The sequence below is a fragment of the Notechis scutatus genome, chromosome 1 (genome assembly GCF_049901735.1).
Source record: "Notechis scutatus isolate UNSWTSFEM ecotype Mainland chromosome 1, rNotScu1.2, whole genome shotgun sequence".
NCBI lineage: Eukaryota > Metazoa > Chordata > Lepidosauria > Squamata > Elapidae > Notechis > Notechis scutatus.
The window spans coordinates 210,832,908-210,859,078 of record NC_142009.1 but is presented as its reverse complement, the minus strand read 5'-3'; the positions used below and the strand labels follow the sequence as shown (position 1 = coordinate 210,859,078).

Genomic DNA, 26,171 nt, shown 5'->3' with positions numbered 1-26,171 from the left:
TATGCCTGGGCTAGATCTAGTTTGGCGAAAACTTTCCCGCCGCCCAGGAATGGAGTAAATGTTGCACTACCGGTACTGGATAAGCACTTTGCTGCAGTGCGTGGTTTAATGTGGCCCGGTAGTCTCCACAAATTCTTAGGGACCCATCAAGCTTGATAGGCGTCACTATCGGGTTTCCCAACGGGCGTGGTCGGTGGGTTCCAGTACGCCCTGCGCTATCAGCTTATCGAGTTGTTCGTCGATTTTAGGTTTTAGGCGAACGGCACCCGGACGCGGTTTAAGGCGGATGGGTGCTATTTCAGGGTTCAAGTTAAACGAGATTGGGGTCCCCTTATACTTGCCTAGTCCGAGGGCCGCAGGGGGAAAACTCTTTTTTTCCGGCTGTTGCTTTTCTTGTTGGTCTCAGAAACTCTGCCTATCCAGCACCCCAGTCTGGTTTCGGGTCGAATGGAGCGGGTGGTCGCACCCCATGTGCCTGATGGTGCGTGTTCACCCACGCGGCCCGTTGTGCCTGTAGGGCGCTCTGGTCTCGGCCCATCCTCGCGCCAGTGTTAGGTATGGAGAAAAGGGACCAGACATCGCCAGTGCTTCACTCTTTAAATTGAGAACAACGAGCATGTAGGGCACAGTAACCCTTTTATGGGCCCCTTCAATGGCCGGCCCCCAAGGCCCAAGCCAGGGGGCCCCCAAGAAAGGACAATCATTCAGTGAAGGTCAACATATTGGAAGTTCCAAGTTTGAATCAGGAGAAAAAAAGAATTTAGAGGCAGTGATAAAAAAGATTTCCCAGTGTCTGAAACCTGAAAAAGGTCTAGAACAGACAATGTTAGCCCTGTGGGACAAAGATTAATATATAGTAAGACAGTAGCTGCCCAAAGTCATTTCATTGCAAGATGGGCAGTACCAGTCAATAAATTCAATAAATAAAATGAAAATAAAAGACATTTTATAAAGAAAAAAACACAGAAAATTGCAGAAGGTCCCTTTGATGGATCCTAGGTAGAATCTGATAAACAAGAAACAGGTCCATGTTCAACGCTGTACGCTTTTCAAGGAACTTTTTGACCTTGGCACAAAATTAGTGTATTTGATAGGGGTTTGAGGGTGATAACTTCTCCCATGAACTGTTCTGGTTGGATGCCACCAGGATACATAAATAGTGGGCTGTGGTTTTAGTAACTTTTTTTAAAGAAGGTTTGATTTTTTTGTTTGAATGTGTATATAAGAAATGGCTTGGGTGTCCTCTTTAAATGTGTAGGGTTGAAATTACAGCTCTCCAAGAAGTGGCTCCTAAGAATAAAAATCAGATGGATAGATGATAGATAGATAATATAAATGATAGAGGATACAGAAAGAGAGAAATATTGAAAGATATGATAGAAAAATAAGAGAGACAAAAGAAAAAGAAAGAAAGAAAGAAAGAAAGAAAGAAAGAAAGAAAGAAAGAAAGAAAGAAAGAAAGAAAGAAAGAAAGAAAGAAAGAAAGAGGAAGGAAGGAAGGAAGGAAGGAAGGAAGGAAAGAAAGAAAGAGGAAGGAAGGAAGGAAGGAAGGAAGGAAAGAAAGAAAGAAAGAAAGAAAGAAAGAAAGAAAGAAAGAAAGAAAGAAAGAAAGAAAGAAAGAAAGAAAGAAAGAGTAGATAGATATATAGAGATGATAGAGATAGAGATAGAGACTGACAGAAAGACAGATACATTTATTTTGTCAAAACAGAGCTTTAATCTATGTAATACTAAAACCATATTTTTCCAATTAAATTATCATATTTTCCACTATTTTATGGAAGCAAAGGGCTTTGTAGAGCTATGCATTATATTAGAAATATGTTGTGACTATATTACATATGGGAATATATCTATTAAGAATGAATATGAACTGAAGCAACCAAAGGTAATTCCAGATACAGAAGTGTTCCATGTAAAGCTGGAGAAAGGGCAATAAGTTATGTCATTTGTATTGTTTTGTTTAATACTTTAAAATCAAGCTCTGGAATTCATCCTAAAATGTTAAGTCTTTCCTCCTAGAAGCAGACATGCTCAAACTATTGTAGGCTAATATAGCCAGATAACATCACTACTGTCAGAGATTGCTGATTAGTTTGGGGATGACATTCCAGGTGCTGGTCACAATCTTTAAAATCCTATAAGATATCATGCCTAGTATCCATGAGATATCGCATGCCTGAAGAGAAGGACTGCTGACATCTCCATTCCCATAAAATATATGCCTGCAGGAACTCCAGTCTTGTGGAATTTCCATCCATCAGAAACAAAATCTGCCTCTCACTCTGGTTTTTACAAAGTTGTGGAAAGACTCTTCCAAAGACCATGTGGGACCACGGATTGAGGAATGAATATTCCCAGGACATATTTGATTTTATATTAGTTAAGAGAGGTTTGTGTGTTTATTGCTTTGGCATTTCTGACTGTTCTTAATGCTTGAAGCAGCAGCCAACCACCTGGAAATTTAAAAAGAATGAATGGACATGAGTACACTCTGCCCAATATTTTATTGTTCAATTTATGCACCTTTGAATATTGCATAGTTAATCCATGGTATCTGACGATGCAATTCTGGGAAAGAATCTGTGAATGCCTCCAAATCTTGCTTGTAAAAATCACCATTAACACATGGTGATGTGTTTCACACAAAGCTGTATATAGAAGAGAGGTCACCAGAACATGTGAATGTCCTGCATTCCAACAGAAGAGAAGAAGAACACTGCCTATCCTGCTTTTTTGTGTCTTAAGTGGTGCCAGTCACTGGAATATTTTGCAGTGTTTGATCTGCCTTGGTTTTTATGGGTGGTGGTGCTTGTTATGATATGATAGAGATATCATCACCTAAAAACCCAGGATAAATAAAACAGTTGTGTAATAAAACAGCGCAGTGCTTCAGATTTAGACTGGATAAGGTGGTTCAGAACAGGTAGGAGAATATCCATAGCACCTGCTTCCTGTTGAAGGTTAAAGCATTCTCTCTGTGCATTTGAGCATTCCAGAGAGCAGATTCTAACCTGATCAAGGATGCATGAAGCAAGAGATTTACTTACAGGAAAAGCATTGTAGGCTAAGCAAACAAACTACTTACAGGAGGACAGTCCAAGAATATGGCCTGTCTGTATGCCAGGGAAGAAAGGTAGAAGGAAACAGCTTGACATCTTTTAGACCAAGAGTGAGCAGAGTGAGGCAACCTAGAACAAATCTTTAACCTACAATCTACAATCCATTGTCCCTTTGTGGTAGTCACGAGGGCTAAAAAGTCAGCATCATTAGATTTGTGTTATTTCCAATATCTTCAGCTCTTTAAAGCAGCTGTATCTTTTCCTAGGTTTGCATGTTTGCCTTCTGCAACTACCACATGATCCCAGGAAAAGATACGGCTGCTTTAAAGGGTTTCAACCAGGGGTTGTTACATTTGCATCCCCATGCAATCTGAAGCATCTTTTTGAAATCAAATCAGAAGATTGTTCTGAGCCTTACAGAGTCATATTGAGTTATAGCACATATGTGTTTCCTGCTGCCAAATAATTGTCAAAGCCTCATCCCACTAAACCATAAGCAGTCCTAAATGATATTTCAGTCAATACTCCTGTATTCGACATATGCTATCCAATCTCAGCAGTGCTAGCCTGGCCTAGTGATTAAGGTGCTGGTCTAGAAACCAGGACATCATGAGTTCTGGCCCCATCTAAAGCAGGGGTGTCCAACCTTGGCAACTTTAAGACTTGTGGACTTCAACTCCCAGAATTCCTCAGCCAGCAAAGCTGGCTGAGGAATTCTGGGAGTTGAAGTCCACAAGTCTTAAAGTTGCCAAGGTTGGACACCCCTGATCTAAAGCATGAAAGCCTGCTGGGTGACTCTGAGACAGTCACTCTCTCTCTCAGCTTAACCCACCTCAAAAGGTTGCTGGTTGTTGTGGGGGAAAATGGAAGAGGAAGGAATATTATGTGTTTGGCACTTTGAGTTACTTAAAAAATAATGAAGGCAGTATAAATGTCTAATAAATAATTATAAAATAAGACAGCGGACTAGAAGAAAAAGAACTGGAGCAGATAACAAAATACAGACTTGCAAATAGAAATAGAACAATTGTGGCAAAAGAAAGCAAAGGTGGGACATCTAGGGCGCAATCCCAAAACAACCGGAGCACCACTTGAACACCATAGGCATTGACAAATTCCTCATCAGTCAATTGCAAAAGGCAGCTTTACTTAGAACAGCTTACATCCTGCAATGATATCTGTAATACCATCAAACATCCACATCTGCCTATCCCAGGTCCTTCTGAAGGACTCAATAGGCAGACAAAAAAAATGCCAGATCCAGTCTGAACATCATAATAAATATTATGAATCCATAAGACAGTGCCCTTGTGTTCAGTGCAGCAAACCTGTTGCAGGGTTATTCAAAGATGCTTTCGCAGCTTGTTTTCCATTGAAAGAACAGCAACAAATGTTATATCTAATTGGAGGCATCCAGCATGCAAAGCTTTTAATTGCCATGTCTGTGTATTTGCTATACATCTTTAAAATGGTTTTAAATATCAGAAGGACACATTAGGATGATGTTGGGGTGGGGAGGAAGGGGATTTTGGGAAGAGACTATCCTTTTATTAAATACTCTTGAGATTTTCTTCTTCAACAAGCCTCACCCAAAAATGTAAACTAGCAGGGGTTTCCATTACACCACGCTGTTCATATATAAGGAAATAATGAACTTTTTATTAAGCCACTTAAGCCATTTAACAGCCTAAAGGAGAGGAAAATGAGAAAGCAATACTTTGATATGTCAAATAGCATTCATGCATATAAGTGTGTGTATGACAAATATCATTAGAGAGCTCGTCAGTCTTAAAAAGTAAACCTGTAAACAAGCAAAGCCTGTTTGCACCATCTCTAGTGGCAATTTGCCACTACTTTGCTTTCCTGAAGCTGCTGATAGAAGGCAAAGAAGGTCAAAAATATTGGCAAAGAAGGTCAAAAATGTTCCATCGTATTAGACAAAAGGCAGGAGGTCTTCTGTCCAGGTCTACCCAGAGGGAGAATCTGACTGACAGCAAATCATAAACTCCAGAGTAAACAGGAACCTAATTTTCTACTACACATTCTTTGCATGCATGCATCATAGCTTCCAGAAAACTTTTGTGGAAATATATTAATGGCTATTAAAAAATAAAATCCTACTTGGGTATGAATGCAAGTGTCAGTGTTCCAAATAACACACCCAACAGAATCAAAACTCTAAGGCAGACATCCTCCTCAAAGTATAGATTTCTTAGGCATGTCATATTGGCACATCTGGGGAAACCCGATTCTTATGCCCCCCTTGGGCTTCCCCCTAGTTAAAAGTAAAGTTTTCTTTCCCCTGCCCAGGGAGCCCATCACATGGTCCAATCAGGTCACTATCCAAGGGTCACTTGGTCTCAGATCCCACCTCCTTGCACCTGGTGGGAACATCCTTGGTTCTCAGAGGAAAGTGTCATGCCCCTGGTGAAGGCTGACTCTGAGGAAGAGGAGGAACAGTCAACAGGGAGTGGGAGTGTGGCTCCAGAGATGGTGGAGGAGGCTGGGGAAGGGCAGAGGCCGGCTGAGCAATCAGAGGAGGATCCAGGCCCATCCCCTATCCATCCTAGGTCACGCAGGGAGGAGAGGATCAGGGAAAAGCAAGGTCTACTCAGGAGGAGATTACCATGATCCTCCTCGTGGCTTGCAGCTGGGAGCTATGTATATAAGTTTGTAACTACACAGTCAGAATTGCTGGAGTCAAAATTTAGTTTATTGTTTCCTTTGAAAGAGGTTTATCTTTGGTGGCGTTCTTCCCATGGACTCTCCCTGTATCTTCCTGCAATGTATGATTAATTATCTTGGCTTGCTTTGAAACTCCCGTCAATGAGGTTTGTTTTGATTTCTTTTTTTGCCTCATTATTTACTTTTAAACTGCCTAATAAAACAGTGAAGTTTAAGTTGAAAGCATTACCAGACTTTAATGTATGTTTTGGGTTATTTTGAGAGACTACGGGTCATCACATTTTGACTCCAGCCACCCCTTCAACTTATTTTTGCTTTTTGTGGGGTGATCGCATTTATGTGCCTGGAGGTCCTCTTCGTGGCCTTATCCTACATCAATGTCATGATAGTCTGGTGATGGGACACTTTGGGGTGTTCAAAACACTGCACCTCATCTCTAGGAAATTTTGGTGGCCGAGACTTAAACATGATGTGTCGGGATATGTGGCGTCCTGTGAGATCTGTAGCCAAGCCAAGTATGCTCCTGGTGCGCCCCCGGTCTCTTGCAGCCCTTGCCCACACCAGAACGACCATGGGGGGCAGTTTCATTGGATTTCATTGTTGAGTTACCACCATCGAATGGTGCCACAACCATTTTGGTGATGATGGATATGTTGACTAAAATGGCCCACTTTATTCCATGTGTGGGTCTTCCATCGGCCAAGATAATGGCTCAATTGTTTATCTCCCATGTTTTCTGGTTGCATGGGTTACCGGTATGCATATGGTATCAGATTGGGGGGTACAATTTACGGCACACTTCTGGCAAACCCTACTCGCAAAACTGTAGGTTCAGGCGTGTCTGTCATCTGCTCATCACTCTGAAACTGATGGGGGGATAGAGAGAGTGAATGCTATTTTGGAGGAGTACCTCCGCTGTTTCAGCAATACTCAACAAGACAATTGGGTGGAAGTGCTGCCAGTGGCAAAATTCGCTTATAACAATGCTCAACACGCATCCACTCGTGTGTCCCCTTTCTTTGCTAACTATGGGTTTCATCCATGACTTTTCCCTTTAGCCCCGTCTGATTCCCCAGTTCCGGCAGTGGATACATTCTTGCAGGAGTTAAAAGTCGTGTACCACATGGTCCATGATCAACTAGAGAGAGCCAAGGAGGACTATAAACGGTTTGAAGACCAACATCGTCATGATGTTCCACCTTTAGCAGTAGGCGATCGGGTGTGGCTCTCTACTCGATACTTACCAATGATGCGACCATCGAAAAAGCTTGATCAACATTACTTAGGACCTTTTCCGGTTGAGGTGGTGATCAATCCTGTGGCTTATTGTCTCTCCCTGCCATGGACCATGTGTATCCATCCTGTTTTTCATTGTTCCCTGTTAGTCCCTGCCTCGGCCGACAGTACGCATAGACCGGCTCCATCACAGCCGGCCCCAGTAGCCCCTCTGGGAGAGGAGGAGTACAAAGTGGATAGCATTTGAGATTCACATCAGTTGTGAGGCCAATTTCAGTATTTGGTGGCATGGAAAGGTTATGGACCAGAGAACTTCACCTGGGTCGATGCCATTGATGTTCATGCTCCTCGTTTGGTCCAAGACTTTCACACTCAGTTTCCTCAATGTCCTCGTCCACCTGGTCCTGGGGGAGGGGCCCCTGCAGGGGGGGATAGTGTCATGCCCCTGGTGGAGACTGACTCTGAGGAAGAGGAGGAACAGTCAATAGGGAGTAGGAGTGTGGCTCCAGAGATGGTGGAGGAGGCTGGGGAAGGGCAGAGGCCGGCTGAGCAATCAAAGGAGGATCCAGGCCCATCCCCTATCCATCCTAGGTCACGCAGGGAGGAGAAGATCAGGGAAAAGTGAGGTCTACTCAGGAGGAGATTACCATGATCCTCCTCGTGGCTTGAAGCTGGGAGCTATGTATATAAGTTTGTAACTACACAGTCAGAATTGCTGGAGTCAAAGTTTAGTTTATTGTTTCCTTTGAAAGAAGTTTATCTTTGTTGGCGTTCTTCCCATGGACTCTCCCTGTATCTTCCTGGAAAGTATGATTAATTATTTTGGCTTGCTTTGGAACTCCCATCAATGTGGTTTGTTTTGGTTTCTTTTTTGCCTCATTATTTACTTTTGTGACTTTAAACTGTGCCTAATAAAATAGTGAAGTTTAAGTTGAAGGCATTACCGGACTTTAATGTATGTTTTGGGTTTTGGGTTATTTTGAGAGACTATGGGTCATCACAAAAAGAATGTTATTATGGCTATAATATCCCAGCTACTTCTACCTCCTCCTGTTCCCACAGCTTGACTCATCTCTGCTGTGGCAGCCCTGAAGATGCCAGGGGAAAATGGCTCCAGGACTGACAACAAGTTTCTGGTAAAGTTTTGCACCACTGTCTGCTACTTAATCATTCTGTAGGCACTACAGACTTACAACCATTCGTTTAGTGACCATTTGATGTTACAAACAGCACTTTAAAAGGGGACTTGTGATTGGTTTTCATGCTCACAATTGTTGCAGCATCTCCATGGTCATGTGATCAAAATTTGGATCCTTGGCAACTGGTATGTAGTTATGATGGTTGCAGGTTCCCGGGGTCATGTGATCATCATTTGTCACCTTCCCAGGCTGCTTTGGACAAGCCAAATGAATGGGGGAAGCCAGATGCCCTTAACCACAACATGATTTATCTCTGCAATCACAAATGCAGTGATTTGCTTAATGACTATAGTGAGAATGGTCGTAAAATGGGGCACAAACTCATTTAATGATTGTCTTGCTTTTGTTTCAATTGCGGTCATAAGTCAAGGACTACCTGCAGTTCTTTTGCAGATTTGCAAATGGGATCTCATAATATACCATCCTTTTGTAGTGCTGGTGGAAATTTCTTTTTTTTCCCCAGCATCTGTCGAGGAGTGGATTTGATCGGGGTGGCTTAGCCATCATCTGACTTCCTTCTCTTGCACTGCTGCATGTCACCCTTTATTCAGCTGCTAAATTTTTAAGTGAGTGTAGTGGGAAGATGTACTGCTGCTATGACTTCACAGTCAATACGTTGTGTTTACTTTCAGTGCTGCTGTGTTTATTTTCAGTTTGTCATCAATGCAAAAGGTCTGCCAGGCCTTTTCCCCCTATCACTTAATATCCGGAACAGCTTAACTGAAGACGAATATCGGTATACATAAGAATATTTGTGCTTCGGTCCTGTCCTGGTTGTGTATCAGCTGGGGTTGTGCTGCACACAATACAGGTGGGACTTTAGGAGCAAGAGGGCACTGCTAGAGCAGTGCCATAGGTTTTCCTATCTGTAGTTATTTTTTCCATTGGGAGAAATAATACAGGGAAAAATGGGAATTGGTTGAGATGACAACCTCAAGGTTGAGATGATAGTTTCAAACAAAGAGAAGAGTTTACTTAGTCCTGTTTTTATTGGGTAGTCGCTTTTGGTTTTCATGCTCAAAATGGGGGGGAATGGAACTTAGATTTCAATTTTATTTATTTTATTTTATTTATTTATTTTGTCAAGCGATTATAAGATAACAGGTATAAGTATAACATAGTTATGAATACATGAAATGGAAACATATAAGAAAAATAAAAAAACCAATAGGACAGGGACAGTAGGCATGTTGGTGCGCTTATGCACACCCCCTACAGACCTCTTAGGAAAGGGATAAGGTCAATAGTAGACAGTTTAAGGTTAAAGTTTTTGGGGTTTGGGGAAGGTTAAAGTTTTTGGGGTTTGGGGAAGAAACTACAGAGTCAGGTAGAGTATTCCAGACATTGACCACTCTGTTGCTGAAGTCTTATTTCCTGCAATCAAGTTTGCTGCAGTTTACCTTGAGTTTGTGTCTATTGTGTGCTCTTGTGTTGTTATGGTTGAAGCTGAAGTATTCATTGACAGGTAGGACATTGCAATGTATGATTTTATATACTATACTTAGATCGGACCGAAGGCGGCGTAGTTCTAGGTTTTCTAGGTCTAGAATTTTGACTCTGGTGGCATAAGGTATTCTGCAACAAGTAGAGTGGAGAACTCTTCTTGTGAAATATTTCTGGACTTTCTCAACTGTGTTAAAATCAGATACGTAATGTGGGTTCCAGACTGATGAGCTGTATTCAAGTATTGGTCTAGCAAATGTTTTGTATGCTCTAGTTAGTAGTGTGATATTACCAGAGAAGAAGCTACATAGGATTAGGTTAACAACTCTTAATGCCTTTTTGGCTATGTAGTTACAATGGGCTCTAGCACTTAGATCATTAGAGATGAGTATTCCAAGGACCCTGACAGAGTTTGGATCATCAACAAGGTCTTGACTATTCAGCTTGTATTTTATTTTCTGATTATTATTTTTTTGCCAATATGTAAGACAGAGCATTTATTTGTTGAGATTTGAAGTTGCCATTTGTTTGACCATTCTGATACATAGTCAAGGTCTTTTTGAAGGCTACCTCTCTTTATTGAAGAAATGTATTGCAGCAAGAAGGAATAAGTGAGTTCAGTCCAAATTCCAGGGAGGGGTGAAAGGCAACTTCCGATAACTTTAAAAGGGGATTGATCAGACTTCACCAATCAATGTCATCTCGTGAATTATAGACAAGGTGCTGGGGAGAAACCATGGAAGAATTCCCCAGTCCACCTGTTTCATTGCTTGGGCAACCAACATAGAAAGTCTGTGACTTTCTTCTGCCTGCTTTCAGCAGACAGCTAACTTTTTTTTTTTTTTTTTTGCCTGACTGGCACATTTCAGGACCAATTTACACAGCGTCACTATAATATGGAGCATTTGTATCTGTAAATTGAAATGAATTGCATTTGAATTGTATCCGCTTGTTTATCGTGCTGCGTATACAGCTATTCACTGTAAGGCAAACATGGCTTTATTTTCACACTTGTCATGGTAATTTCCTGCTGAGTAAATATTGACATATGCAATATCATGCATTTGTGTAAACACAGAATCGCATTGTTTAAAAGCCAAGGAGGGGAAGAAAACCAATCTTTGTAAACTACAAAGTCCCTACATTTGAATAAGAGAAAGGAAACAAAACCTAAGAGAATCTCTGTAGTGCAAAGGGAAAGATAAAATGGGGAAAAAAATCTTTAAAATTATTTTAATCTACAAAAGATCTAGGAGTTCCAAGATGACTGATTCTCCTGCTTGGGTTAGTAGAGGAAGAAGAGGAAATGGTTTTGATAGCAATAGTTATTAGGCTTATATATACTGCTTCAGAGTGCTTTACAACCCTCCCTAAGTGGTTTACAACATCAGCCTATTGCCTTCAGCAATCTGGGTACTCATTTTACCAGCCTTCCATTGGAAGGATAGAAAGCTGAGTCAACCTTGAGCCTGGTAAGATTTGAACTGCCAAATTGCAGGCAGCCAGAAGTCAGCAGACATAGCCTACAGTACTGCATTCTAACCACTGTGCCACCGTGGGTCTTGTAATGTATCCATTTTGATGCATTACAACCAGAGATGATATTCAGCAGGTTCTGACCAGTTCTGGAGAACCGGTAGCACAAATTTTGAGTAGTTCAGAGAACCGACAAATACCACCTCTGACTGGAGATTTTACAGTATCCTTCCCCTGCCACACCCACCAAGCAATGCCCACAGAACTGGTAGTAAAAAAAATTGAATCCCACCACTGGTACAATCTCAGAGTGCTAGGCAGTACAAATGCAGGTTATGAGCCTTTGGTTGCAAACATCCTGATTTAAAAACTTGACTGCAGCGGCCCCTAACTTTTGGAGCACCAGACTGGTTCCGTGGAGAGAGGTTTTTCTGCAGACCAGAGGCGGTGTGGTTTTGTGTGCTGCCTGCATCCTGCAGATGGAGCTTTGCTTGTTTGTGCGGACTAGTTTCTGGCATGCCACGGACCAGTGCCAAGTCTAGGGACTGGGGGTTGGGGACCTCTGCCCTACTGAGATGTAAGCCTCATTTATGAATGACAGAAGGAGGAGCCCATTCCTTCTACTGCAAGGTAGACCCTAGAACAGAGGTGTCAAACTCAAGGCCTGCGGGCCGGATCCAGCCTGCGGGGCCATTCTGGTCTACCCACATCACTTCAGCCCAGTCTACTTGCATTGCTTTGGCCCAGTCTACCCAATGCAGAGAGGAAAGATCAGGCCAGTAAAGCTTTGGCCCGGTCTACCTGGTGTGAAGAGGAAACATCAAGCCAATGTAGCTTCAGCCCGGTCTGCCCAGTTAGGCCAGCGTGGTTTCAGACGAGTCTACTCAATGCAAAGAGGAAACATGCCAGCAGTTTGGGGAATGGCATCAAGCTGGCCACGCCCACCTAGTCGGCCACACCCACCCAGTCAGCCACACACACCCTTGCCGAGGTCAACACCCCCGAAGTCAACCACAGCCCTGATGTGGCCCTCAATGAAATTGCGTTTGACATCCCTGCCCTAGAAAAAGCAGGTGCTTTTTTACTTAACAAAGGACTTACAACTGTAAGCAATTTTGAATTCTAAAAAACTTCTGAACATACCTACTCATTTTATTAAAAAAAATATGTATATGTGGCATAAGCTTGCTGTACAGTTAGAAGTGCTGCAGGATTTCATTGCACCTTGATATCATTGAGACAATTCTGCCTACAAAGAACACAAATGAGCAGGCTTGTTCAACTCTTAACTTGTGTTAAGAATGTGTTTGTGTTTGTGTGTGTGTGTGTGTGTGCATCAATTAAGGAAAAAATGAGATGTACTTGAATAGATGTAATCTGTCTGAAGGGCTGTTCAAACCTTAATGTGGATAAGGAGTTGTCAGAAGGCATTAGCAGACAAGTAATGGCATAAAAAAATCCATGTGTGGAATCTGAACACACGCAATGAAACGCGTCATTCAAATAAAATTCAGAAATAGCACTAAGCAGGTGATAGTTTCAAAATTGTGTTGACAAATAGGCAAGAATATCTACATCAAGCGATTTGAAAACATTGTGGGTGGCTTCGTGTAGTATAACAACTTTTCTCAGGAATAATTGAAGTATTTGTGTATCTGTGGATTCATACATGTATATGCTTACCTATGGCTTTAATACCAATGCTCAACATTTAGCCTCTAACCACTCGCTCCATGAAGCTGCAATTATGATAATTAGGAAATACCATCATGTCATCAATATAACTTTGGAGGTTGAGCATGAATAAAATATAATTAACGGGAGATATAATTAAAACTTTCTTCCCCTAGAGGAAAAGAGGTAAATACCATCATAGCCAGAGCCTCAATAAATACAACAGCTGTCTTTTGCTCAAGATTGTACAATTATTAACATTAATGAAGAGCACATATCAGGAGGGCAAAATCTAGTGGGATTTTCCAAAGAATGTTTATCATTAATTTATGCTTATACTATGTTTATAGCATCACAACCAATGCTTGTACTCACTTGAATTTATTTAAATTTGCAATAAAATGTGATCTCCAAGTTGAGCTCAGTTCCTGGTGAATTCATGGACAAGAACCTGGCAGCAATTTGAATTTGAACTATTATTGCTTTCTTCTAGGGTAGAATTTGATTTGGTGTGATTTGAATTCCACTACAGACCTACAAATCCTTGTAGTTGCCAATTCAGGGTTTAATAAGGTATAATTAAACTTTTTTTTTAAATCAACAAAATAATCTATATCACTGGCTAAAAATCCTATCATATTTGAATAATTGGAATGTATTGTATTCTAATTTGTCCTAAACTGTAGAATAGAATAGGGGGAGGGAGGTGATAAATTTGGGGAATTGTTTTTGCAGCTCAAAACGTGAGATTGAGAAGGATTGTGATACTTTCTCTCTTATTACCATGAGAGACCTCTTAAGTTTCCAAGGCATTCTGCTCCACCGAACATGTCTTGAAATTTATCTATCCTGTGGTGTCACTGGAAAACTCTTTGATGCCAAATTCTTTGGCCAGGTGGAATCTGCCATTCACATAACAAGGAGGAGGCATATTTGGGTGACTTCCCTTCCCTCTTATATCCTTCGCATCTTTCCCTAATCTGTTCCAGATGGTCATGGGACATTTTAGAATGGTGTGGGAGATAGCATGAAAGTCTGCATGAGGAAGGGCAATTTTATCATTCTTAGGACTTGACAGAAAATCTGATTCCAGGGATTAAACACACAGACACACATGCACACGCACACACACACGCACACATTGAAGTAAAAAAGAAGGTGTGACACTGCTAAAGAATGACCTTAGTGTGACACTAATTGGATTTAGCTCTCTAGCATCATAATGTTCTAGAAACATAATGTCTGAGAATAAAATGCCACTGACAATAGGATTGTGCAGTCATTTGATTTTAGCTGCAAAAAGATGGTTCAAAGTGTATAGCCATCATTCCAGGGAAAGACACAGCACTGTAGACAGATGCTATACTTATACCCCACATACCTTGAAGCAAGCATATTTGAATCTGAAGTGCTGTACTGCCCTCATTGGCAATATTTTATTCCTCAATAAAAAGTATGTAGAGTTATGAAAGATGAAGATTTGTCACATTTATCATTTGTAGAGACAGTACTGAGGACTGCGACATTAATAATACTTTTGGGTGCGTATTTTGCAATTTTAGCTTGGTGATGCTTGCAAATAGATCCAAAAAGGCAGCTTACCTAAAACATAATAAAGATTGTCTTACTTTCCATTTAGCATAAGGCTGAATAATGATGTTTACTTCCTAAAACCAACCTGCCACATTTCCTGATCATTCTACCGATCTTTGCTCAAACTGACTTCTTGTCCTGTCTAAAAACCATGCACTGCTTTTATTTAAGGTGCATTATTGATGTTTCTGAACATTGTAGAATTTTTGGCTATTTGTGGAACGTCTACCCATGATCAGAAATAATACAAATGAAAGCCTGCATTCATATGGTGATATGAAATTGACCCTCTTCCTTATTGACACAGCAAGATCATAAACAGGTGAGAGAAAGAGGAAAACATTAGAAACTATGTTATTGACTCAAACAGCTATAGCTACACCATAACGAATATAAGTAGTCCTTGAATTGCCATTGCTAAACAAGATGTTTCTTAAGCAAGTCACACCCAATTTTATTGTCTCTTTTGGTCATGCTTCTTAAGCAAATCCCTGCAGTTGTTAAGTGGGTCATGAGGTCATTAAGCAAATCTGATTTCCTGAATTGGCTTTGCTTGTAGGAAGTCAGCTGGTGAGTTTGCAAATGACAATCACATTACATTGACCCCAGGATGCCGCAACCATTGTAAATACACCTTGGTTGCCAAGTGCCCATATGCTGATCACATGACTGTGGGGAATGCTGCAGTGGTCGTAAAAGTGAGAGGACTAGTTGCAAATTACATTTTTCAATGCTGCTGTAATCTTGAGTGGTCACTCAATGAATGTAAGTCAAGGACTGCCTGTAATCCTGACAAAACTATTAATAAGAAAATCAAGTTTAAACTGGTTGCAAGATAAACTCCCTTGAACATTGATATTTTGTTTCCGGATTTCAGAAACTTAACTAAATTTCAACAAGTTGAAGTAACAAAGGATGCAACCTGGGTTGGTCACAGAGACCAGAGGTTTAGCCTTCCGAGGGTTCGTCCCCAAAATGCTTTTTTCAAAAGGCAACTGGACCTTCTTTGTTTTTCCTTTGTTCTGGAACTGAACAAACTTCTTGTTTGAACTGAAACGTCTTCAAGAGAAAACAAAGAAAATCCAGTTGCCTTTTGAAACAGCACCTTTGGGACAACCATGACCTGGATGACTAGCCTTTAAGTGTTCAGATCTTTATGTTTTCAGACTCGTGGGTAGCCCATCCTCAGGGAACTTCTCTCTCACCAGAATGTGAAAGAGAAGTTTCCTGAGGAGTGGCTCCAGAATGAGTCTGAAAGCTTGGAAGACTAAGACTCTGGTCCTCGTTGGATTGAATTTTGCAACATGATCCTGGGACACAAATATTTGCCTTCATTTGTGAAGTAACAAAAACTGATAGTCGCTTCCCATGAGGAGATTGCAACACAGTGGTCTCGGATGATGAGAGAATTGGAAAATGAGGGAATTTGCCGTAATGGTTCCATCCCCAGAGTCTTTTTAAAGCACTTTAAGTTCACACTTCCCTTGCTAACCACTTCTGGAAATTGCCTATTAACTGCCTCAAGGAAGTTTGACATCTTCAAAGTGACAAGGCTGCAAATACCAACAAGTGCCTTCCATTCTTAATATAAGAAAATGAAGATGTAGCTTTATAATTTTTAAGAGTTTAAAATGAACAGCAGAAAATCAGGTTTTGACCACAGGAAGTTTTGCATGATTTAGATGATATTGGAATATTGCGTTTTGAATATTAAATCTCTGAAAGTAATTTTAAAGAATAAATGCAGTTTTGTGGTACAATAAAACTTTTGACAGACATAACAAGACAAGTAACTTATAATGGCGTTCAGCGATATCTTTGAGGAACTGCACTGGAAATTGCAACTAGACTTTCAGTCAATTATATCAGTTCAGTTGCGTCTTATGGGAACCAATCTGTTCCCAATAAAGATGCTACAGAAAAAAAGATATGCAACAAAATCTACCTGAGAACAACATAAATGAGAATTTATATAAGAATTTATCATTAGAGTTAAAGAAAAAAATGGAGTTTTAACAAGAACAATTAAGAGTAAAATAAAAAATGACAATCACAGAAAGCAATTGGAATTTCTTTTCACTGGACTTAACAAAAGAGAATGATTAAAATATTGAAGAAATTTGTAACAAAGATCAATAACCATCTGCATAGATTAAAGAATAGATTTTTTTAATGTAAAAGGAAGGAACTTCCTTTTGCTTTATTTGATGAGGGTTCAAATGGAACATGTTGCTATTTTGGATTGTTCTTTCTGGATTTGCTGATATCTGGACTGGAAAAATGTGTGTTGCATTTGGTTACATTTACCTAATACAGTGTTTTAACTTCAAAACGTTTTGTGAACTAGTTCTTTTTAAAGGATATATTATCCTTCTTTGTTATGTTGAATTTTTTTTATATTAGGATATGGGATTACTTTGTATTGTTAAATGTGAAATTCTTTATAGTCCCAAGTTGAGATATGGAATGTTTATTTCATTGATGTGTGTTGCTATTTGGTGTGATTTTCTATGGAACTGTTAGCATTTGGAATAGAAAAAAGCTGTGTAATGAGTCTGTTTACATTTAACATGGGGCTTAAGCTTTTTTCCCCTACAGTTACTCTAGAACAGGGTAAACTTGTGTCGTCAGGGTGTTATCATGTTACACATCAGAACTTTTTTCCCCTTCACTAAGCTGGGCGGAGGGTGGGTAGAGCCAGCCAGTGATGCTGTGAGTTTGACATCCCTGCTCTAGAAGTAAGAGATATTTGTAAGCTTGGTTTTTTTTTTTAAAGAAGAAAAGGTCCCTCTTTGTCATACTAGTTTTTTGTTTGCACTAGAATACCCGGATCACTTTATATCTTTAAAATGTGGTTTTGCTTACAGCTAAAAGTTGAGATGTAGAATGTTATTTAGAGCTCTGTCTGGACTGTTTGCTGATACCTGGATTGAAAAAGACATTACTTGAGTATAAAAGTTGGTTGTAAATATGTATTTGCACTATACTAATAACATAAGGGAAAAAGGAAATTAACTGTTATGCGTAACAGTCATTTATCTCTATACTATAGCTTGTATGGCCAAAATGATGGCCAAGAAAGTCGCAATGTGTTCGATTGTTTTTAATGTTTATTCAATAAAATTTATTTAAAAATTAAAAAAAGGAAAGAAAAAAGAAAAAGACATTACTTATTGGATTTACCTATAGTTGAGAGATAAATTATGAGATGAAGCATTTTATATTTGTTAATTAAGAGGAAGTGAAGAAATTATGAAATTGTTTATTCCAGGTGTGATTAGGGCGGAAGTTGCTTCCTCTTTTTTTTCCCTTTCATATTTTTGTACCTTTTTTTTCTTTTGTTTTACAGTTTGAATATTTACTGTTGTAACTACATTTTTTAATAAAAATATTTGAAAGCTATTAAAATTTTAAATTATTAAAAATATATCAAATTGATAGGATGCTAATATCCTCTTATACATTTTGAGTTGTGCACATCATAGCAGATTCACATGATGATAAGAGATCTCCGTCACTTTCCGAATCTCACTGAAAAGTCAAATGATTTATCATACTTTTTGCTTCTGTAGACATAAGAGATGCCCAATTATTTTAAATCATTTCTGAGTGAGCGTTATTTATTTCTCTAGCTTCTTCCTGACATTAAACACTTTAAATAATCAAATTAACTGGGACATTATTATAACAGTTGCTTGCTGTTGTATTCATCCATTTTTTTAAAAAGAACTCTAAGAATACTCTGCTCAGTTCTTGACTGATTGATTGATTGATTGATTGCACTATGGAGAATATAGACCAGTGGTCCCCAACCACCAGGCCCCGGACCAGGACCAGTCCGTGGATCATTTTGTACTGGGCCGCCTATTTTGCTTGGGCGCCGCCATCTTGTTTCGACGGCGCTTGAGAAAGTGCTTCCGGGTGAGCTTGTCGGTCGTCGGTTGGAAAGCGGCGTTTGGGTGCTGAAGGAATCCTCGCACCTTAGTTTTGTCGAAGGGGGGGGGGCGCTTCGAACGAAGAGCCATCCCGATGGTGGTGGAGTCTCGCGTTACTCAGGAGGAGATTAAGTAAGAGCCCGAAAAGCCCATCGACCGCGAGAAGGTACAAAGGAGGAGTTGAAGGTGGCGGGGAGAAGCAGGGGACGGCTGGCTGGCCAGTCGCTTGGCTCGCCTTGCCTTGGTCGTGCGTGCTGATGCCGGTACCGGTCTGTGGATCATTTTGTACATTTTGTACCGGGCCGTGGTACAAAAAAGGTTGGGGGCCACTGATATAGACTGTCTTTCAGAACTGGGTGGGCTGAAACATTCTGGAAGTGTTAGATCCCAATCGATACAAAAATATTAATGTAATCCTTTATCAAATGCTAATCAACTTCGCTGAACCAGATTGATTTCACATTGCATCTTACTTTGATAGTCCACAGATTTTCAAAAATACGATGTGATCACTGCATGGTGCACTGCTCAGAATACATGTATAACAATTTGCCATGATCAACTTGCCACAACCAACTCACCACAACCAACTTGCCATTTTTGTTGTGAACCGAAGAGAGTATTGGAGAACTCTTCCATGCAAAGCTTACATATTTCAACTGAAATATCTAGTTGATATCAATAAACTATATAATGAACAGTCTACATGTCAATGCATGTGGACATGTACCTGATCTTTCTCAATAGACTAACAAGATTTCCAATCATCCACTATAATTAATACAAATGAACTGGAAAAATGGAGGGGAGGGGTGAAAAGGATATATGACAATGATAAGCATCAAGGACTAAACTGAAGGTTCTAAAATATTTTGTCAATTATTAATTAAATACTTCTCAGTAATACAAATCATCCTTCTGATTCTTCTTGATTCCATTTTTATCAGCATGGATGATCAGTTCCTTAGGAACTTACAAATATCCTGTTCTTTTTAGAGGATAACAGTCAGAAGGAAGTTCTATCTAACCTTAATCAAGAAAATAAATGCCATGGATTCTTTGAACAAGCTTAGTTTTCAAAGCTCTGCTTTCATTCCAGCTAAACATTGGCTCAATGCAGTCTTATGAAACTTAAGGCTGGTATTAACCCTTCATCCGTGTTTGTGCTTTATCAAAGACCTTTACCAGGTTTCCTATCTGTTGGCTTCTGCAACATCAAGGAATCTGAAATTGGTCATTGCACTATTTGCTGTGGCAAAGAATGTTTACAAAAGGTTAGTCCCATAAATGAAGTTTTCAGTTAGATGAAGAAGTCTATAATTCAATCTCCTCTTTCTGGAAGTATTGGTGATTTCTCCCATTGGGACCAAACCATGTGTGAATTTTTACTAGGTCTTAAGTACTTTGGTTTAAGAACACAAAAAGAAAAAAAACCGGATGCTTTGTCCAAGAATAAAGATTTAAATGTTCTGTGACCTCTCATTAATTTATGTGAAATTGCCATTGATTCCTTATTTAGAAACAAATCACTTGGCTGATTTTTCAGTTACATTTGTATGCATTTATTTTGCTTTTCCAGTTCTCTGCAAATGGAAATGGCATTTGAAGTGCAAAGGAAGAATAAAAGCATACCTATCGCATTCCATAAGCAGAAGCAACCGTAGGCCATTATTTCTAATGAACATATTTGTTCAAAATGTGCTCCCTCCCATATAAGCCCCTCTCATTAATAAGAAGACTTAACTGAAATAAAATCAAGTTGACTTTCCTTGTAGGCATTTCAATTAATTAACTCATTTAAAGAGCACATAACTAAACACAACCATTTGGACCAGTGCAGCTTTTTCAAGTCAAGCTCAGTGAAGCATAGACCGCAAGATTTCCCAATAGCACCTTGATGACTAATTGGTATATTTTTATCCTTCTCTCTTCCACAAAGGTAATTGAATTAAACATGTTTTTACAGCTTACAGAATGTTTGTGATGCATATAAAAAAGAGAGTCAGTTCAATGTAGTGGTTAAGGCATCAGACTAGAAACTAGAAGACTGGGAATAGCAATCCTGCCTTCGGCACAAAGCCAGATGGGTGACCTTGGGCTAGTCATTTTCTCTCATCCCCCCAGAAGGAGGCAATGGCAAGAAAACTTGCAGGGACTTGTCCAGGCAATCTCTTTTTCAAGTTTTGCTTCCTGAAATTCTCAATGACATCCCTGAATGCTTTTCTCTTGCCCCACTAACAGATTTTCAAAAACCACTGGTCATTGGTGACATATTTGATCTATGGACCAACAAAGATACCTTCCTTAGTCTTGGAATCAGTTATTCTTGGAAACCTCTGTCTCACATCATGAAAACCTTCACCGTCCTTGTTCATCACTTTCACAAAATTTGACACAAGTATGAGTTTTATGTGAAGCGGAGGCAAAAATAGCTTTGTCAACAAGAGGTTCATATGCCATGTTCCTCTGTCCTAAAACCAAATTCTTTCACAGTAGCCTTTTTTAAAAAAAAATGCAACGTGACTCTCATGCATGGTTGCCCTGTTCAAATAAGTAACAATGATACTTGGTATATTTGAGCTACGTTTAAAGCAGCAGAGCCATTTTTAGATTTCCACAGATATTCCAGTTGCACTAGGTCTACCAGATGTGCTTCCACAATATCTCGATATGTCGGTGAACCACATCCGGTCCATATATTTTTGTATTTTCTTCATGTGTGAAATATAGGCAATAGGTACTGAAGGGGGTACATAGCCATTGTGTAATAACAGAAGATTTATATAAAACAGTACATGATAGCTTAAACTAGAGTTTATTTTCATGATTAGCAGCAAAACTTCTACAAAGATACACTTAAAAGGGTTCAGGAAGCAAAATGTTTGTTGTCCAGTGGAATCAGACATGACTGAACAGAAGGAAAAAAAGTCATTAAAAGTTTGTTGTGAAATCAAATGAATACCATATAAATCTTTGCCAACTTAGTTGTTTTACCCCAGCAGAACAAATACTGTTTGCAATTCCTTCTGACATGATTTTGGCAAGATTATTCTAGGCCTTTTTGCCAGGTAGGAAAATTCCCAATCATGCATACCAGCATTTTGAAATCTTTTAACCACCTCAAGTCTTATTCCAAGGAAAGAGAGCCAGAATGGCTTCCTCAGTTTTGCACTTTCAATACTGACTGGGAATTCTGGAAGTTGCAGGCTCAACATATATGGAGGATACCAGACTGGGAGCAAAAATATACATAGAATGAAAAATAATACATCCAAGCCAAAGAATGTCACTCTGAAACAAAACTTGAAAGGCAGGCTTTATTTTAATGGTTTTCATCCCAAGTAAATGTGATAGCAATCAATGTGGTGTAATTAATTTTAAATGTATTATAATAACCCACCAAAGATATATGGTACAATATCTTCCCCCCCAGTCTTCTGAAAAATTAAGGGGATGGATTTTAAAGTTTTTTTAAAAAATTAAATTGTCCATAGAAAACAATAGAAGCAAAGGAAGGAAGAAGGGATCAGGGAGAAGAGAGGAGGAGGAGGAGGAGGAGGAGGAGGAGGAGGAGGAGGAGGAGGAGGAGGAGGAGGAGGAGGAGGAGGAGGAGGAGGAGGAGGAGGAGAAATAATCCATAAGGATCAAAAAAGCCAAAAAAATATTTAATAAACTATTGCTGACTTGTTAGTTTTCTGCCCGTATAGCTCAACATATGTTTAACATTTGTTGTTTGAAATGTCAATCTCATAGCAATATTTGTAAGGCATATGCATTGGATGGGATTCATTTACATTTACAACTCCTGCTGCAAAGCTTGAAGAAGCAACATATTTGAGTATTTTGCTACCTGGAAGTTCAGCCATACAACATCAGATGTAGAACTTGCACCAGTTATTTGAATGACTACTTCCTACTGAGCAGAATACCAGTTTTTGCACTGTCTTCCCCCATCTTCAGCAAGGTCTTAAGTCTTCCTCACTTCTAGCTATCAAAGTGGCATGATCAGCATTTCTGAGATTGTTGAGGTAACACCCAGAAATTCCTAGCACGTAATGGTGATACTTAAGGCTAGGCTTGTAGTTGTCATGAAAATTCTGAATACTTTGCTACATTTTCTATAAAGACATCACTTCTGTTATTTTCACCAAGAGGTTGAAAAATATATTCAGCCAATATATTCAGATTAAAAAAAGAAATAAGAACTTTACAATACAGTCACTAATAAAAGGTCAGGAGGCCACAAGGCTTTTAAGATAGAAAAACAGTAAATTGCTTCAGCACGAAGCTGCTGTTATTTTTCTGTCATCTAACTTGTCCCACAGTTGTTTGTAAAGTGAGACAGTCAACATAGTTTTCTGAAGAAGTACAAGACATTCCAGACATATTTGGCCTGACTGTCTAGAGTAGAGTAAGCTATTCAGAGAGGAATTGTAACATTTGTGTTTTGGGTACAATCAAGACCGAAAGAGTTTCTACACTTAGTGGATCATCATCTAGGGAGCCATTCTGAAACAACAGTTGCTATTTCTGTTAAGTTTCACCCTTGAAGCATTTCCAAAGGTATTTGAGATGACAGCCAGGAGATGAATTATTGTATTTGGATATTGCAAAGGTAGTGTTACAGGTAGCCCTTGTCCACAATTGAGCCCAAAATTTCTACTGTTGTGAGACTTTTGCTAAGTGAGTTTTTGCCTCATTTTACAACTTTTTTTGCCCCAGTGGTTAAGTGAATCACTGCAGTTGATAAGTTAGTAACCCGGTTGTTCAGAGAATCCTGGCTTCCCCATTGACTTTGCTTGTCAAAAGGGAACAAAAAGGTGACCTTGGGACACTTCAGTGGTCATAAGTATGAACCTGTTGCCAAGCATCTGAATTTTGATCATCATGGGAATGCTACAAAGGTTGTAACTGTGACAACTGGTCATAAATCACTTTTTTCAGTGCCATTGTAACTTTGAATGGTCTCTAAATGAACCATTGTAAGTCAAGGCTTAGGAGCAGCAGCAGAAGCAGAAGTGATGTTATTTGTAAATATTGTTTACCACACATTCAAAACAACTTACTTGATTCTACTTATATACCTTGATTTATTCCCTATAAAAGATAAGTGGCAATTTCTTACTGTGATCTTCTGTAATATTTCTGGGAATATCTTCAATATTATACATAAACATAGTCATAAAGTTCAGTATTATTTAAATATGACATGGAAATTAAATAAATAAAAATGTATGATATATGCAAAAGGTCCATGAAGTAAACATAGTAAAATGAAGGGAAGCGTATGGATAGAAGAGAATATTCCTAGCTCAGTGTTGAACTGTGGGGTCCTTGGTGCTCTCTGACCTTGGTTGCTTTGTTGCAGGCATGTCATTACCAAACAAGGTAACATCATAAGTGTAAGGAGTAAGTGTAGTTTGATTTCATTTTACAGTATATACTAGTGTCTTCCCCTGTTGGTGTTGGTGGGAGTCATCTTGGTTTCCTTGATTAGGCTGTTAGGCCTAATGTGGCTATTAGGCCTTGGTGGTTTCCTTGATTAGGCTGTTCCTTGATTACTGTTGACTTATTATAGGGGGCGTGCATAAGCGCACCAACATGCCTACCATCCCTGTCCTATTGTTTCTTTTTATTTTTCTTATATGTATCCATTTCATGTATTCATAACTATGTTTATACTTATACCTGTTATCTTATAATCGCTTGACAAAATAAAATAAATAAAATAAAAATAAATAAATAAATAAATAAATAAAATATTTGTCAGCCTTGGTAATTCCTTTTTGGGGTTATTGTTTATTTCTTGATTGTTGCTCTTGTTGCTCTAGTCTCTGCTCATGTGGATGTTGATTGCTGGTGAGGTCCTTTTGGTCTTTTTGTTTCTGTTTTGGCTTTTTTAATTGTCTCTCTTGAGAGAGTAATTTTGCTAATTCTGGATTTATGGATATAAAGAGTGCTGTGACATCAAATGACCATGATTTCATCTTCATTTATGACCAGGTCTTTGGTTCTTTGGAGGCACTATAGAGGAGAGTTAATTGAGTTTAATTTAGTGTAGGGCATGTGTTAGCCAGGGATCATCACAATGTGGATGGCTGCCTCTATGAAAGGAATTTTTATGGGCAGTGTTATCTTTACCCGTGGGCCACCTGAAGGCCAGTAGGCAATGGGGGAGGCTCCTTTCTTGACCCTCTGTGGTTTATTCGCTCATGAGAATCGAGCCACTGAGCTGCTGGCCTCAGCAGTGAACAAGCCCAGTGTCTTACCATGTGAGCCATGTGAGTATCTGCTTCCCTCTGTTCAAACTTTTTGTTATCAGTTCTTTAACAACATCGTAGGTTGGGGTCTCTGGTAACAATACAGTTTGATAGTGAGGTAGGATAACAATAATGCACCTATATGTACACACTTACATGCATGCACATATAAAACCCGAGTCACATAGGGCCCACACAATTTGAATTGTTCTCTAAGCACGGCATACAAGGTGGTTAACAGAATGGCCTTTTGTAGTCATAATAATTGCACTGCAGTAACTTAAGGCTAAGTTGTTCTTAGTATTATCACCCAGGAACCTTTTGTAAAAATAAATATTTATCCTGATACATAATGAGCAAAGATCTTAACCCAATGCTGTAATGAATGCCTAGGATCACATGGCTTGCATAGAAAATGGGACCACTTTCATTCAAAGGAGCATGTGTGCACAACACTTTGACTGTGATCCACATCCAACATTACATGCATGTGGCAACAGCTTTTGTTTTCTTGAAATTGTATCGCATTGGAATAGATCTGCATTGCAGTAGCAAGAAGAATTAGATATAGTCATCAGTTAACATAAAAAGCAGATATCTTACATTACTGCAAAATATGGGTGATAGAGCTGTCATAGCTCTCTGCTCATCCTAGGATTTAGAAATATTTGATTGTACAGCCAAACTGTCTCCATCACAGTTTTGTTATATGTCCAAAACCCCATTGCCTGAGAGACCATAATTTGTGTTTTACAACAATGTGCAGAAAAGAGCAGATTCCGATGGTCGACTACAATTATTCATGCTAGCTTATCCCCTTTCCTCTCTATTTCTGGACTCATTTATCTTGTTTATTGGGTTGTTGAAATGCCAGTCCATGCAGAGTTTCTGCACTTCTCTCTATGGAATCTATAAATTAGATACCATTCCTTCCTGAGTTAGCTCATTTTTAAACACGTAGAAATGTTTGTTTTTGGTACACAAGCCAGAGCAGGGTTAACAAAACATACTCTGCCAGTGTTTTGTTTATTGCAATATAAAACACCGTTAAGTGGGGAATAAATTGTCATTCAAACATATGCACTCTGAAGTCTGATACAGCTATCATATTTTCATAAAGGGTTTGTGCAAATTGTATCGCAGGCAGCAGGTTGCCAGCATGTTATGTTCATATAATAGCGTATAATTTTTGTCTCACTCAGATGTCAGAACACTTCAAATTTCATTTAGAAATAATTCATCTGTTTTGCTCAGTTACATATAGTTCTATTCGTTTATGGAAGTCTAACAAAGAAACAGATGTAATGAGTCTAAGCCGCACTTCTTCAAAACAAATATTAAGGCAAATATAACTTCTGATCTCTAAATAATTGTAATGTCATATTCTTTTATAGAATCTCATAACTATTATGAAAATAGTTTATGAGAAGATTGAAAAAAAATGTTGGAACTGCTCTCATATTAGATCCAAACGTTTACAAGGTAAAGGATAAACATAACACAAATTTTGAGTATTTTCCAAGTTAATATTAGATATGTCTTAACATGCTATTTTATTTTATTTGTGCCTTTGAATTTATTTTTAACTCCTGCCAATTGCCTGGACAA

General features: G+C 39.2%; 1 long non-coding RNA gene across 1 annotated transcript in view; it reads left to right on the top strand.

Moving 5' to 3' along the window:
* The window catches only part of LOC148133177 (uncharacterized), an 80,132-nt gene that overhangs the window by 4,777 nt on the left and 49,184 nt on the right, over positions 1 to 26,171 (top strand). Inside the window, exon 2 of the long non-coding RNA XR_015746551.1 lies at positions 8,046 to 8,119. This is a non-coding gene — a long non-coding RNA (uncharacterized LOC148133177). The remainder of the gene's footprint in view (positions 1 to 8,045; positions 8,120 to 26,171) is intronic.